The sequence below is a fragment of the Solanum pennellii genome, chromosome 1 (genome assembly GCF_001406875.1).
Source record: "Solanum pennellii chromosome 1, SPENNV200".
NCBI lineage: Eukaryota > Viridiplantae > Streptophyta > Magnoliopsida > Solanales > Solanaceae > Solanum > Solanum pennellii.
The window spans coordinates 62,746,172-62,762,749 of NC_028637.1; the positions used below are offsets into that span (position 1 = coordinate 62,746,172).

General features: G+C 32.9%; 1 pseudogene; it reads right to left on the reverse strand.

Moving 5' to 3' along the window:
• Positions 1 to 10,140: 10,140 nt before the first annotated feature.
• LOC114074463 lies at positions 10,141 to 12,011 on the reverse strand (annotated as a pseudogene).
• Between the last annotated feature and the right edge of the window lie 4,567 nt (positions 12,012 to 16,578).

Below are 16,578 nucleotides of genomic sequence, written 5' to 3' on the forward strand. Positions count from 1 at the left end.
TCTTACTACGATATGAATATCATGTGATGATCTCACTAAGTGATGGGTTGTGATCAGAAGAAGTTCTCATTCTATACCTAAAGTTCTATCATGATTATACAAGGGGATAGTCCCTAAGGCCTATATTGTAAACTAATGTTAAGGATGACTCAAATACATTTCAAAAAGGGACTTAAGCTTAGCCCGAGTGAACTAGATATTAGAGTTGTACATCCAATGAGGGAAGGAAGGCTCACCATGGTTCTCATGAGATGGAGACTACAATGCAAATGTGCATAAAGAGGGTTTCCAATACTAAGCTCTGAGTTCCTTAACTATGTACCTTTATTAGAAGACTAGCTAGTGGATCCACCTAGAATGTTATGTTAAAGCATGGTTCTACCTTGGAAAGTAGAGCAACTTCTTTCGGTGTAGAGTTTACATGACACCAGATTCTATGTTTATATCACATGGTCTATTGTCGATTAAGGCTCATGTTCCTCAAAGTAAAATGAATGAATAAAGATAATAAAGATGGACACTAACTAGGGTGACTTAAGGGGTTCTACTTATTTTAGGCAATGGTATGGAACTTTACCTATGCATTTCACAAGTTGAACTTTAGAGAATCATAGGAGAATGTTCTTATGTACTTAGGTCATAATGAAATGAATAACATTGACTTTACATGATGTTTACTTCATTGATGGACATTATATTGGTCTAAATAGTTATGTATGATGATGACTTTGCATGCTATGATGTTATATGAAGTATAGGCAATGCTTATGGTCTCTTTACTATTTGACTTAGTTTATGTGGGGTTATAGGGTTTCACACGAGCATTGCACTAGTTGGCTTGGATTAGGATTGTAGTTAACAGTCTTGTATACTTTGGTGATATGAACTCTAAGATATGAAATGTTGATATGTCTTATGATGATGTTGTTCTTTTATATGGATATAAACATGTCTTAATGTATTGTGATTAGTGACTTGTATATTATCTTGTATGTGCATAAAGACTTTCAAAGTGACTTAGCAAGGTTTTTAACAAAATTTCCCTTTGTGCATGATTTTAATGGTTTTACATGCATATTTTTTCATACTTTGTACATATGGTTTGTACTAACCCATATTCTATCTATATCTAAAATAATGTAGGTTCGGACCATTGAAGAGCTTCAAGGCCACATTTCAAGGAGGACATGGATTTGTTCCCAAGTTATTGGTGAGTCCTCAAGTCTGAGGATGATGCCACTTTTCTTGCTTTACTAGTAGTATCTATGTCTAAGACAATTGTTGTTTTCTTATCTTTTGAGACTTTGTTGTAAGTCCTATATGAGGCATATAGTAATAAAGTAAGGGATATGACCAAATCTTATACTTCTGTGGTAGATGGTTATATGTGAGACGATATTATACTACTCTAATGAATTGACTATGTTGATAAACGGGAAGTCTAAGTAACTTCATATATGGATAAACGAGAAGTATATTTATACTTCATACAAGGATAAACAAGAAGTCTATGTATACTTCATATGTAAAGTTTTAATTATTCCGCATTTTTCTCTATCTATCATATGCAATGACGTATGCTAAAGGCTAGTCTAAGGCCTCTACGAGGACGAAAACGCCAGTTACGTCTAGGGGTGATCCCCGGTCGTGACACATTAGGGATGCTACTGGTAACCTTATCACAACATTATCAGTCCCTACTCAATGAAAAATCAACAATGAAGTTGAAGCTATAGATGCATTATATGTTACAAGATGGTGCAATCAAGGTGGCTATAAAAAATATGTCTTGGAACTTGATTCATGATAGTGGCCAACATTATCAAAGACAAGGATACCAAAATCTTGAAGCTGAAAGGAATCATTCTAGACATTGAGCAGGCCATGAATGGGACAGAAGTAAATATTTCCACAGCTATATAGAAGCCAACAAGCCAGCTGACTTCTTTGCTAAACGGGCTTCTTCAAGTTGAAGTGGTGCCTTCTATTATTCTTTTTATCAATTTTTCTAAAGAGGTGAATGGACAATTTCGACTATATAAGTGGAAACTTCCTAGCATAATGAGAAAATAAAACAAATATAATCTTTTTGTTAGGTGATTCATTGTATTCTGTAGATTTTTTATTTTATTGATGTTGTTCCCTATCATAGATTAGGTCCATGTCCCTCTCTGCTTTTGTAACTATTTGGATGTTAATAGAAATGGTATGGATCAAACCTAAGCCCCCCACGCAGTTAAGGTGATGACTTAATTTTTTTTTTAAATAAGTCAAGTTAATGAAGATTCGCTGGATTTGTTTTAGAACATCAATTAAGAATAATAATTATATATAAAGAAATTATATGGGAAGAACAATCATACACAATTATTTAAACTTGAAATAGACTATGCACTAAAATGGTCACCTCAGAAAATGATATTTCGAGTCTCTGAGTAGTACCTAAGTAAGGACTTAGGATGAAGCACAATCACTATGATAGAACCTTAGTAGTAACTAGATGTGCATAATTACAATTGCCAATTATCTGTAGGAAATAGTTACACTAAAGATAATAACACAAGATTCACCTGTCAAGGTCTTTGCTTGACAAGCATATGTGAAAGCATTCAAGACAATCTGTACTCTTAGTGCACCTATACTGCAAAACAAAAGAGGGGCTTACTAATCAAACAATGAACTCAGATACTAAGGAAAGAAATTATACAAAATCCCTAGATAATCATACCTATATTCAAATGACAAAAGCCTAATCCACATAGCCTATTATTGACTGAAATAAGAAAATTTAGTCTTCTGTTACTTGTCCACGTGCCATGGAAATAAACATTTTTACTTCTATTAACACAATCAAAATTTTAGTACATCCTGGAACGTAATCCCTGCACTGGTGGATTTCAATATCAACCTGCTTAAAATCCACCACCAGTTGTCTGCCTCTCCAGAAAAAAAATACAACAACATCAGATCCACACAGCGAGCAGTGATAGTGAGCACCGGTAGAAGCCGGGTAGATCCCTTAATTTAATTTAGTTAAAGATTAACTTGTTCGTAACTTTTCTGTTAAAGTTTATTTACATTATGTTTAATTGTGGTTACCATTCATTAGTATAATTTAGAATATTTTCCTTTTATTTTTTTTATGAGTGATATATATTTTGAGGCTTATATCCCAAGTGTAGGACTTGGTTGTAAACCTTTTCTCTATTTTTCTATAGGGTATTGTAAGAATGGAAGTAGTTGTAGGTTCCTTCATGGTGGTGGGCCTTGTGGGGTGAAGTTGGATCACCAAGAAAGTTTGAAATGATGGAACATCGCCAAAAACTTCTCAGATCTATGTCTGCACACCAACAAAGATTAGCCACAGCTTTCTAGCTCATGGCTTTTTCAAACTTTACTCTCTCATTCATAGCTGCTAACAAATGTATGAAATTTCTTCCGCAACAATAGTTGCAGTCTCAGAGTCCCAAGTTTGAACCCTCCTCTTTCCGTCTTATTGTCTTTGTAGTGTTAATAAATTAGAATTTTGAGCTCCAATTAGAGTGACAACATGTATGATGCATATTTTATGGACGATCACCAAATATTCAAATTTAATCCTTCGCGAAATTGAGAGAAGAATTTATTGAAGAAGTGAGAACAGTGTTACAACACACCAATAATACTATGTGAAATTAAGAATTTCTCTAACCTTATAATCTCCCTGAATCTTCAAGTGTGTACATAGCAAAAAAACAGCTCCTAAAAGAACACTAAGTTCTGGTTATTATGATCTCCCTTAATCTTCATGTGTGTACATAGGATGATTATGTTTTACATGTTTCATTACTAAGTTACTAAAACGCTTTTATGATTATTATGTATTATATGCTAAGAAGTATATTGAGTATTTCTAAACTGAAATGATCCTGCAAAGACCTTCTATGTGCATAAGATTGAAAAGCCTATCACATTATCATCCTTTACTTTTAGATACATGTGTGTGTTAAACCAAAGTCAATTTTGATGTATTTGGTAATAACTCAATCTGAGCAACTACTGTAGATTTTAAATTTGTCAAAGGTATTATAGTTTATTATCTATATCAAAGTTAAATTACAAGTTCAACTTAGATATGAGTGTTAATTTTAAACTTGAACAAGTTTAGTATCACGTCAAAGAGACAACTCTTGGACCTCTCCATTCAGAAGGTACCTTTTTGATTGGGAACTCCATTACCTCCTCACTTTGTTAGCCACTCTATATCACTACAAAATTGAAATACAGTGTTAAGATCCCTAATTTTGGATCGAGTCGCTCGACGATTAATCGAAAATCCAACTTATTTTATTAATTATGTCAACTCTCTAAAATAGAGGTTTATAATGGCAAGTGACTTAATAAAATATAAATAAAAAAGTCCTACAAAACTAAAATGATAAGAATCCTAATCCACTCAGCAAAGCTGTTTGACTAAAACAATAATTCAGAAATATTAATCAACTAAAAAAATAATTAAGAAATATTAATCATTCTTGAAACTGTAGTATTGTTTCCCGACGAGCACATCAGTAACGTACTATTCGGATATACTATTAACCATGCGTTTTGATATAGTATTAATATTGAACAATTGTTTAATCATTTATTCAATTCAATAAAGTTTTACATTAAATAGATCAATTTTCATATATGTGTCCTTAATTTATCTGATTTGGTGTACAGAGTTTATGCTTATACACAGAACATTAAATCATCGATTCTTTTAAGTTAAAAGTTATAGTTCATACTCATAGATGAAAATCTGGAAAAAACCATCAGAAAGATTTAGCACGAGATTAAATGTATTTTATCTTGAATATGAGAATGGCATAGTTCTAACTTCTCCTGCTAGTGCACTTGGTAAGTTTTGAACGGGACCAAGCAGTGATAGTTGTTTTAGACTGACTGATAAAAATATATTCTCTAAACTATTAAATATACTTATATTCTTAATCTTGATATAACGATTCTGATCTGTATATATATTAATAATCATTTTGATTTATTAAACTATTAAATATACTTATATTCTTAATCTTGATATAACGATTCTGAGATGGGTCAATATGCCTAGTAAATTAGATGATAATAATATATATTGGTGAAGTAATTAGTTAGCTAATGGAATTCATGTCTTAGTATAGAGATTGATGATACACCTTTCATTATAAGCTTATAAGTTTTCATGTGTAAACCCGGCCAATAGATTTATGAATCTGGCACATGTAATAATTGAAGTATTGCTCTAAACGAAGTTAAATGCTTTGAGAAATTCAAAGCGTTTAAGGCTGAAACGGAGAAACGACATGGAATATATATATCAAGTCATAGCGATCTGATCGTGGTGGGGAATACCTCTCTAATGAGTTTATTAGTTACTTATCAGAACAAGGAATTACATCTCAAATGTCTGCACCTAGAAAACAAAATGGTGTAGCAGAAAGAACAAATAGAACTCTTCTAGAAATTGTTAGATCAATGATGAGTTACTATGGTTTGCCTTATTCATTTTTGGGATATGCTATATAAACTGCAAACTACATTCTGAACATAGTTCCTTCTAAATCTATTTTTTTGACACCCATTGAACTGTGGACTTGGCAAAAACCTAGTTTGAAACATATTCGGGTTTGGGGATGTCCAGCACATGTATCGAAAGGGAAGGTAGAAAAATTTGAACTTAAAGCAGAAGTATGTGTTTTTATTGGATACCCTAAAGGAACGAAAGGTGGTATGTTTTATAATCCTAAATAAAAGAAGGTCATTGTGACTACCAATGCCAAGTTTATGGAACGACGATATGCACCGACGGACCGTATGTGCATCGACGGACCGTATGTTCATCGACGGACCGTGGTGTTGGTCCGTCTATTGGATCAGAGAAGGTGCAAGTTAGATACATGAAGAGGATTCTAAGTGTGGACCGACGGAGGTAGTCGATGGTCCGTCGTTTCATCAAATGACTGTCAGTGGTGTCGTAGATTAAAAATGTGTTTCTGGACAGACTTTCCTTATTTAGAACTCCATTTAATTTAGGACTTTAATATTATAAATAGGGTTAAAAATCTCATTTTTGGGGTTAGACTTTTTGTTATTTTTCATACTCTTGTTATTGGAAGTTGAACTTTGGATTTTGGGAATTACTTCAAGTTTCTGGAATGAAATCTCAAAATGTTCTTGGTAATTCAAGTGTTTTTTTCTAGATTTTCTTGAAAGTTGTCAAAGTAAGTACATGAGTTCTTGTTTAACAACCATGAATTCTGTATTTCTAAGCATAGGTAACTAAATCCACAACTAGGGTTGTGGGAACCATGGGTAATTAACAAGGTAAAACTGGCTAAATAACAATTTAAAAATAGTTTCTTTCATGCATTGATAATTCTTTTGTTTAGAAGTCTTTTTAACGAGTGCATGCTTTAGAACTTGCTCCATTCCTACTTGCCAGACCAAGGAAGTAGTTGATAGGAAAAAAAAATTCAACATAGATTTAGTATACACTACCTAATATGCTAGTTTCAATTGGTGTGAAGTAGTAAGTTAGCCAAACATTGAATATGATACTTAATATGAGGTAATGGTAAGGGTTAGTGATTTAAACACACGTAGTTGGACCAAGGTAAAGAGTAAAATTCTCTAGTTGCCGAACCAAGGAATTAAGGATACAAAACTTATCACTTTGCATGCAATACACTATGAATTAATTGTTATAGCTAGGATTACCACGTTATGAACCTATGGGGAACACTTACACCCTAGTTTCTCTCATCACTTGATAAACGCCAAAGTTATAAACTTGATATTTGTCTTACTTAGAAATAATTAAACATTTTTGCTACACAACCCCCCCCCCTTTAATTAATTTTTTTCGGAAAGAACTTGACTAAATAGACCTAATCGTAGATTAAAGTTAAGTCTACACCATTGTCCTTGTGGGATCGACCTCAACCTAACAATTGAGTTCTTTACTTGATACCACCGCTTATACTTCTTTAGGGAAGTATAATTTTAGCGTATCAGTTTCTCTTATCCATTGCATCTCATTATGATTATAAAATTTTTCAAATGGATGTCAAGACGACTTTCCTTAATGGAAGTCTTGATTAAAGCATATTTATGAAACAACCAAACAGTTTCATACAAAAAGGAAAGGAACATGTTGTGCAAGATTAAAAGATATATTTATGGATTAAAGCAAGCTTCTAGGGCATGGAATACTTGCTTAGACAATGCAGTCAAGTCTTTTGGTTTTGAGCAATGTCTTGATGAGTCTTGTGTGTCCAAAAATTGTAATGGGGATAAAGTGGTATTTTTAGTATCATACGTAGATGATATCTTTCTCATAGGAAATAATGTGCGCTTGATGAATTCACTTAAGGAATGGTTGTCCAAAATTGTGATATGAAAGATTTGGTAGAAGCTGCTTTCATCCTTGGGATCAAGGTTCTACGTGATCGCAAGAAAAGGATGTTAGGTTTATCTCAAGCTCTTTCTAATGATACAATTCTTACCAGGTTTAGCATGCATGATTTCAAGAAAGTATTTCTTGCTTTAATACATGGAATTTCTCTATCTAAGGATTAATATCAAAAGACAGATGAGGAAATATAAAGCATGAAGACAGATCCTTATGCATCAGCAGTTGGAAGTCTCATGTATGCAATGTTGTGCACTAGACCTGATATTTGTTTTCTTGTAGGCATGGTTAGAAGATATAAGTCTAATCCTGGACGAGAAGACTGGACTGCAGTTAAGCATATAATAAAGTACCGGAAAAGGACTACGGGTTACATGCTAGTCTATCATTCGGATAAGTTGGTGACCATAGGGTACACAGACTCAGATGTGCAGTATGATGTGGACTCTAGAAAGTCAACCTCAGGAAATGTGTTTACTTTAGGAGGTGGAACAATTGTTTGGAGAAGCATCAAGCAAACATGTGTTGCTGATTCTACCATGGACTTGAAAATGTAGCAGCCTCTGAGGCAGCTAAGGAGGCAGCGTGGCTCTGAAACTTTCTTAAAGACTTAGCGGTTGTCCAGCAATAGAAATGCCACTTACAATGTTTTGTAATAATAGTGGAGTGGTTGCAAATTCTAAGGAACCACGAAGTCATAAGAAGGCAAAACACATAGAGCGAAAATACCCTTTGATTTGAGACATAGTTAAGAGAGGGGATGTGATGGTGGCGAAGACTGTATCAGAAAACAACCTTGCATACCCTTTCACAAAATATTTACCGCAAAAGTCTTTTGATAGACATGTTGAAGGAATGGGTATTAGAGTTGTAGGTGCATGGTTATGAGTCTATGTGGGAGATTGTGAGGATATACTATTAACCATGCGTTTTGATATAATATTAATATTCAACAATTGTTTATTAATTTATTCAATTCAATAAAGTGTTACATTAAAAAGATCAATTGTCATATGTGTGTCCTTAACTTATACATTAGATGATTTGGTGTATAAAGTTTAAGCTTATACACAAAATATTAAATCATCGGTTCGTATATGTTAAAAGTTATAGTTCACAATCATAGATGGAAATCTGGACAAAACAATCAGAAAGAATGTAACACGAAATGTAATTTATCTTCATTATGAGAATTGCATAGTTTTAACTTCTCGTTCTAGTGCATTTGGTATGTATTGAACAGGACCGAGCAGAGATAGTTGTTTCAGACTGACTTATAAAAACATGTTCTCTAAACTATTAAATATACTTATATTCTTAATCTTGATATAACGATTATGATTTGTATATATTAATTATTCTTTGTTTATTAAAAGGTGAGATTCTGAGATTGGTCAATATGCCAGATAGATTCGATGATAATAATATATATTGGTGAAATAATTAGTTAGTCGATGGAATCCATGTCTCAGTATAGAGATTGCTGATACCCATTTCATAAGAAGCTTATAAGTTTTCATGTGTAAACCCGGCAGGTAGATTTATGAAGGTGGCACATGAAATAAGTTAAGTATTGCTCAAAGCAAAGTTAATCATTGAATTAAAATAGTGAGTAATTTAATTTAATGATTAGTATCGGTAATCTTAATAATGGGGAACTACATAAATGTTTAATGGTGAATTTCGAATTAAATAGAGGAATGCAATTAAGAATTTTTAGTGGAATGATTTGTAATTTATTATGGTAAGAATAATTCAGATGAATTATTAAGAATTATTTCCTTAATAGGGAGCCTAAGTAATAAATTTTGTGGTCCCTCCAGTGTCCAATTTAACTAGAACTCAGAATCCTATTTTCTAGAAAAAGGGAAAAATAAACGTGTTCTTCTCCAAAAAGATAAGAAACGTGTGTTCTGATTTTTCTTGAAATAAAACGAATTATCTTTGACTAGGAAGACGACTCTATAAGTATGGATTCTTCTGACCTTGAAAGAGATAGAATTAAGTATTTTATACCACACTTGCCTACCCAAATAGTGAGAGAGTTCAATTGTTAATTGAGATCACTGTAGAAGACTGTAGAGCTGGAGTTGGAGTTGCTTCAAGATATCTGCACACGCTTCAAGAGGTAATTCTGAGTTAATTATAGCATACTTTGTATTTGATGACTATTTGCGATTTTTTTTTATATTCATGCAAGATGTATGATTATGGAATGCTTCCGTTGTGTGTGCTATTTTCAATCACATACATCAACAAGACAAAATGGTATAGACGTTTCAAAGATGGGCAGTTCACAGTCAAGGAAAACTACATCTCATGTCCTCAAAATTGTATGCTTGACAAGTGGCCTTGGAAGTCTATATGGATAATCAAAAGACCTGCGAAGGCCACATACTTCACATGTATTGCTTTGAATGAAATATCTCTAACCTATGCTCTTTTCTATCACATACATCGACAAGACAAAATGGTATGGAGGGTTTCAAAGATGGGCAGTTCACAGTCAAGGACAACTACATCTCATGTTCTCAAAATGTTATGCTTGACAAGTGGACTTGGAAGTATGTATGGAAAATCAAAATACCTACGAAGGCCACTTACTTCACATGTATTGATTTGAATGAAATATCTCTAACCTATGCATATGATAAACCAAATTATGTAAACATACACAATATTATAGTCAGTACGATCGAGCAAGGTAGGATCAAAGCAGAGAATTCATTATACAAATGGACATGGAAAGAAATATTTTTCTTACATACTAGTAACATGCATCCTAGAAGATGCATGCTTTATCCCCTTAACAATCTTCTCAGCTTCTCTATTAATCTTCTAGTGCTTTTTAATAGATTTCTTCATGAACTTCCCTTGATTTTTCCAATAAAATATACTCAATTTCGATAAAAACTCATTATTCTCTGCCAATTTAAACCCTATACGCAGGCCCCTATTTTTTCCCCTTCTTATTAACCCCCATCTTATGTGAACACAAAAATCACCCACTTTTCGTGGGTGGAGACAAAAAAATCCTTGGAAAAATTCCAAGAATTTGATAGAGATGATATTGGCCCACCCCAGATGAAGTGTTTTTACCATTTGTGGTTTTTGAGAAAGCATCATATTTAATCGAAGTAACCTTTGATTTCGACTGTTTTTCAACAAACCCATCTTCAAAATTCACCTCATAACCTTTATCGCTTCCTTCAATTTTATCATTTTCATCATTTTAGAGGTGTTCAGGAACTCTGAGGAACCTAAACTGAGATGTCGTCTGACTGTGTGTGTTGTCCAAAGGCGATAACGGGATGCCACGCTCGACGTCGTTGGACTGTAAGTGCTTTCCAAGGGCCATGATGGCATGCCACGCCTGACATGCTCTTACCGTGTGTGCAGTCCAAGGGCTATGATGTCATGCCACGCCCGACATCATCCAACCGTATGTGCTGTCTAAGGGCAATAGTGGCATGCGACTCCTAACTTCGTCCCACCTTGTGTGTTGTGCAAGGGCGATGATGGCATGTCATGCATGATGTTGTCTGTTCGTTTCTGCAGTCCAAGGGCTATGATGGGATGCCACACCCAACGTCGTCCGACCGTGTGTGCAGTTCCAGGGCGTTAATGGCATGCCATGCCTAATGTTGTGGAACCGTGTGTGTTGTCCAAGGACCATGATGGCATGCCACGCCGGACGTCGTTCGACCGTGTGTGCTGTCCAAGGGACATGGTGGCATGCAACGTGTGATGTCGCCCGACTGTTTGTGTTGTCCAAGGGCGATGATGGCATGCCATGCCCGACGTCTACCGACCGTGTGTGCAGTCCATGGGGGATGATGGCATTCCATGCCCGACGTCGTTCGATCGTGTGCGTTGTCCAATGGCCTTGATGGCATGCCACGCCCGAAGTCGTCTGACCGTGTGTGCTATCCAAGGTCTAATATGGCATTCCATGCTCGACTTTGTACGACCGTGTGTGCTGTCCAAGGTCTAATATGGAGTTTCTTGCGACAGTAGAAGGTTTTGGAGTTGTCGGAGTAGTGGGGAGGGATTTTGAGTTTGCTTAAATGAGTTTCGAGCTGATTGAGGAATACAGAGTCAGTAAAGAATTAATGGGAGAAACTTCTTCAAGCACAGATTGATCCATTGCTTGTGATTGAAGCTCTTCTACAGCTTTTTCCTTGATTGAAGTCTCTCAAACACCAAAAATAGAGAATTGAAGTTTTTACGGTGTTTACATCCATGAAGCTTTTCTCTCACTGATATAACGGCTAATGCTTGGAACCTTGTATTTCAAGTCAAAAATGTGTGGAAGAAGATCCATCAGTTATTTTATTTAATTTTAATACCAAAAACACTTCATTTTATTTTATAGAGTTATATATTTACAAAAAAATATGTGTCATTGCAATATTCTAGAAAAATGTCATTGTACCTTATTAATTAGGAGGAACATATGCCACAACTTTAGGTTTAGTTAGCTTGGCAATAATGTTATCATATATCATTATTTGACATAAAAGTATTTATTCGGTGTTCAATAAAAAGTATTTTTGTATGTTGATTAAATGATCGGATTGGTTCGGGTTTTTTAAATATCCAATCAAATTATTTTTATAAAAATTTAAAATTTATAAACTAAATTAAACTAATAAAATTTGGATTCTTTGGATTTTTCAACCTCGGGTTGGTTCGGATTTTTCAAATACCAAACCATCATGTCAAATTTTAAAATTTATAAATCAAACAAACTAATAATCCTCGATTTTTTTTCTTCGAATTTTTGAATATCTAGTAAAGCTTGCATACAAACATAAAATCAACTTGTGCTTCAAATATTTCTTTAGTCCAACAAAAATACAATTATTTAAGGTATTTCTTTAAAAAAATTAAACAAAATATGAGATGACTATTGATGACACGAAAATATTCAATTAAAAATAATATTGAAATCATCATATAAAATAAATATTGTAAAATCATAATTAAAATGATCAAACTTTAAAAGTATTAAGTCATGCTAAAATAAGTATTAGTTACATTCCTAAATTTTTAAGGAAATTAAAATTAGATTATGTATTTTAATTATCTAAACCAATGTGAAACTAAAACACAAATATTATTATTGTCATTCTTAGTGTTGAACTGATTTTATTTTTTCATTAGTACTAATTTGATTTTGATTTAAGTTTTATTATAATTATCAACATCTGTAAACTATAATTTTTATTGGACCGTTTCAAATTCTAAGTGTTAAACTAGAAATAATATATTCAAAGATAAAACTATGAAATAGTATAAAAAATATTTTAAAATTATATCAGAGTAAATATTTTTATGAACAAAATTAATTTTAAAATAACATATAGAATGTCGTGTTGGCTTGGTCTCGGGTTGATTTTATTTAGTTAAAACCAAACCAACCCAACCCAAATATCGTTGGGTTCTTTTTTTTTTAATACCAAATCAAGTCAAACAAAACACTACTTGGATTTTTTTTCCGGATTGACTCGATTTACGATTTGATTCGATTTTCAGTTAGATTTTGTACACCCATAATGATATGTATGAACATCAAATATAAAGTTTGATATATGAAAGAGAAAAGACAAAGTGAAATATGAAGTTATCCAAAAATTTTAAAAAGACATCTTAACTATCCGGGTTTTCTATTACCTCCTAAACAATTCCGAACATATATTATTACAACACTTTTTGATCAATTTCAGATTTTGAATGACATGTGTTATCACACATCAATCATTGTGTGACACGTGTTAATTTAATTTGCAATATATATTTTTTTCACTTTAAGTTTTTCTTTGTTTCTCTCTCTTACTTTTTGACTTTTTTTAATTTTAAAACTTTCATTTGAAATTCTCCTTCATCTTCCACCCTTACTTTCAAGATACCTCTCCTTTCATTTTCTTTAGTTTTTTTTCTACTTCACCTCCCACCCTCACCTCAGCCCACCCCCACGTCAAGTTGAGTCCGTCCATTTTCTTTCTTTTTTCCTCTTCTTCGGTCAACTTAATTTCTTTTCAAAAATATATTATTTTCCACACTTTGTTGAGCTATTGATAAAAAAAATTAATTATTTTTCTATGAAAAATAAAATTTTGAAGGTATCGTCAATTAATTTATCTCATTTTAATGTAACTTCAAAACTAGAAATGATAATTTTGAATGAATCACAATTCTTCGAATGAAAAACTTTAATTGAAATTTGGATTGAAAAAATAAATAATACCTACTGATCATCTTGAAATCTAATTGGTTTATCAAATTGTTTGAAATGTTATAATATATATATATATTATAACATTTCAAACAATTTGATAAACCAATTAGATTTCAAGATGATCAGTAGGTATTATTTATTTTTTCAATCCAAATTTCAATTAAAGTTTTTCATTCGAAGAATTGTGATTCATTCAAAATTATCATTTCTAGTTTTGAAGTTACATTAAAATGAGATAAATTAATTGACGATACCTTCAAAATTTTATTTTTCATAGAAAAATAATTAATTTTTTTTATCAATAGCTCAACAAAGTGTGGAAAATAATATATTTTTGAAAAGAAATTAAGTTGACCGAAGAAGAGGAAAAAAGAAAGAAAATGGACGGACTCAACTTGACGTGGGGGTGGGCTGAGGTGAGGGTGGGAGGTGAAGTAGAAAAAAAACTAAAGAAAATGAAAGGAGAGGTATCTTGAAAGTAAGGGTGGAAGATGAAGGAGAATTTCAAATGAAAGTTTTAAAATTAAAAAAAGTCAAAAAGTAAGAGAGAGAAACAAAGAAAAACTTAAAGTGAAAAAAATATATATTGCAAATTAAATTAACACGTGTCACACAATGATTGATGTGTGATAACACATGTCATTCAAAATCTGAAANTATATATATATATATATATATATATGTATATAATTTTAAAATTGAATAGAGTTAAACTAATTGTAGTAAAAAAGGGAGGTGGAGTTGTGGTAAAAAGTGATACTGAATGTGAGAAGCTACAATAAATATGACAATAAACTTTTGAAGAACAAGGAAGAAAGAAAAAGAAAAAAATAATAAGGAGAAGAAGTTACATTAATAAGAAAAAATAAGAAAATATATTTTATTGCAAAATACTTGTAAAAATATATATTTAGTTTTTTTAGTTTGTTCGCGCTCTTAAAGAGAGTGCATACAATCTCCATGCCAAATGGATAATAAACGATGTAATAATATCAGTTCAGGATTGTTTAGAGGGTAATAGGATGCTTGCATAGTTTAGGTGCACTACTAAAAAATTGCCAAAAAGATAGACAAAGGCGTCTCAGTTCGTCGCTTTTTGGCCAAAAGAGACGGCAACTGCGATGCTATCATGTTCATCGCTTTTTAGGTCAACACTTTTCTAAAAGAGAAGGATAGCGTCGCTAAAGAGAGATGGACTGTGTCGCAAGCTGATAAATTTTTTATTTTGATTTATTGAAAAAAAAAAGCGATGGAGTCCGTCTCTTTATTTTCATTTTCCTTTTTTTAATTTCCATAATGCGACGCAGTCTGTCACTTTTTTTGAAATTTGATTTTTTAAAATCCTATAAAAGCGACGGAAAAAAGGACTCTATCCATTGCTTTCCAGGGTTCTAAAAGAATTAAAACCCAGAAAAAACGACAGACTAAACCGCCTGTCCGTCGCTTTTTCTGTAATTTTTTTTGCAGCAGAAACTGACACACAATTATATAAATAATGTACACAACAAAAAATAAGAAACTTAAAATAACATTTGAAAGTATCTAAATGAAAATTTAAAGACATTTGAAGTCCTTCAAAGCATTATTCAAAATATGTTCAAATGTATAAAAAAATGCATAAATGTCCAAGATGTAAACTGGGTAGGGAGTAACTCCTACATAATCATCATCATTATCAGAACTGTCACCAGGAGCCAATATAGTAGGTCGATAACAGAGGTTCATAACTTGTTCTTTGATTTGTTGAACGGTCGCACTCACGCTTTGTTGTTCAGCTACTCTCTTCTGTTCCGACTCTGCCACTGTCGCTATAAGTTTTGCTATTTGATCAAACATAGCACCAATCTGAACACCGTCAATGGCCTTGTCCTGACTAGACCATCTTATTTCTTTTAAGCCTGACTAGAGTCGTCTTACATCGTTCCGAGAGCCTATATCATAGACTCTACCCTTATGTATCCCCCAACCACCTTTTCTTTCCAAATTTGAGTGGAAAGTTTAGGTTTCATTTGAATCGAACTATCTACATTCTCAGCGACGTAATTCTAAAATTAATTCTGCATATTATTTATAAAAATTGACCTCAATATATATACATATCACAAATATGTTCACTATAAATATATTTTATTCGTATTAAATAACTGATAAAAGTTTGTTCAACTCTTTCCTCCACCCAAGACATTCGGATCCGACTCAGTTTCTTTCTTCCTGACATGAGTCTTCTTGAAAACCTTCAGGGCAATGTGAGTGTGACCCAATTCTTTTTCCTATAAATAAAAAACTGAAATTTATAATGATATATATGAAGCAACTAATTATTTATTGAAAACATTGAATTAGAACTTATCATCTCTTGTAATTGTTCCAACAGACTTTGCACCTCAGGTGTGCAACGAGCCACCCTTAAGATTGCCTCTAGCCTTTTTGGCTTTGTCTGATATTGCCTTAAATATGAGTCAACATCCAATAGGATATTCACCATCATCTCAAACTTATTTTATCCAGGTAGACAGTTTGGCGGATGCCTTCCTCTCTAATGTGGTCGAGATGACTTGATTGTGTCTCGGCTCCCAAGTACACATAGTCTGAATAAAAAAATTGAGTAACTTTCATTAGATACAAAATGTGTACCTTAAAATAAGTAAACATCGCTTGGCGTATACCGGTTGGGGTCTCCCCCAAGAGTGATAAGCCTATGTATATAATCTCGTCACACTTTTTCTGAACCCCTAGTATCATTCTTTGTCGGATACCACCTGCAAAATAGATAATAAATATGTTAATTCATGAATAATATATTAAAATATAAGAAAAAAATAAAATAAACTAACAAATAGATAACAAAACAAACTTACGATGATCAATCAGGCTTAATCATGACTTTACCAAGTCTATCCCT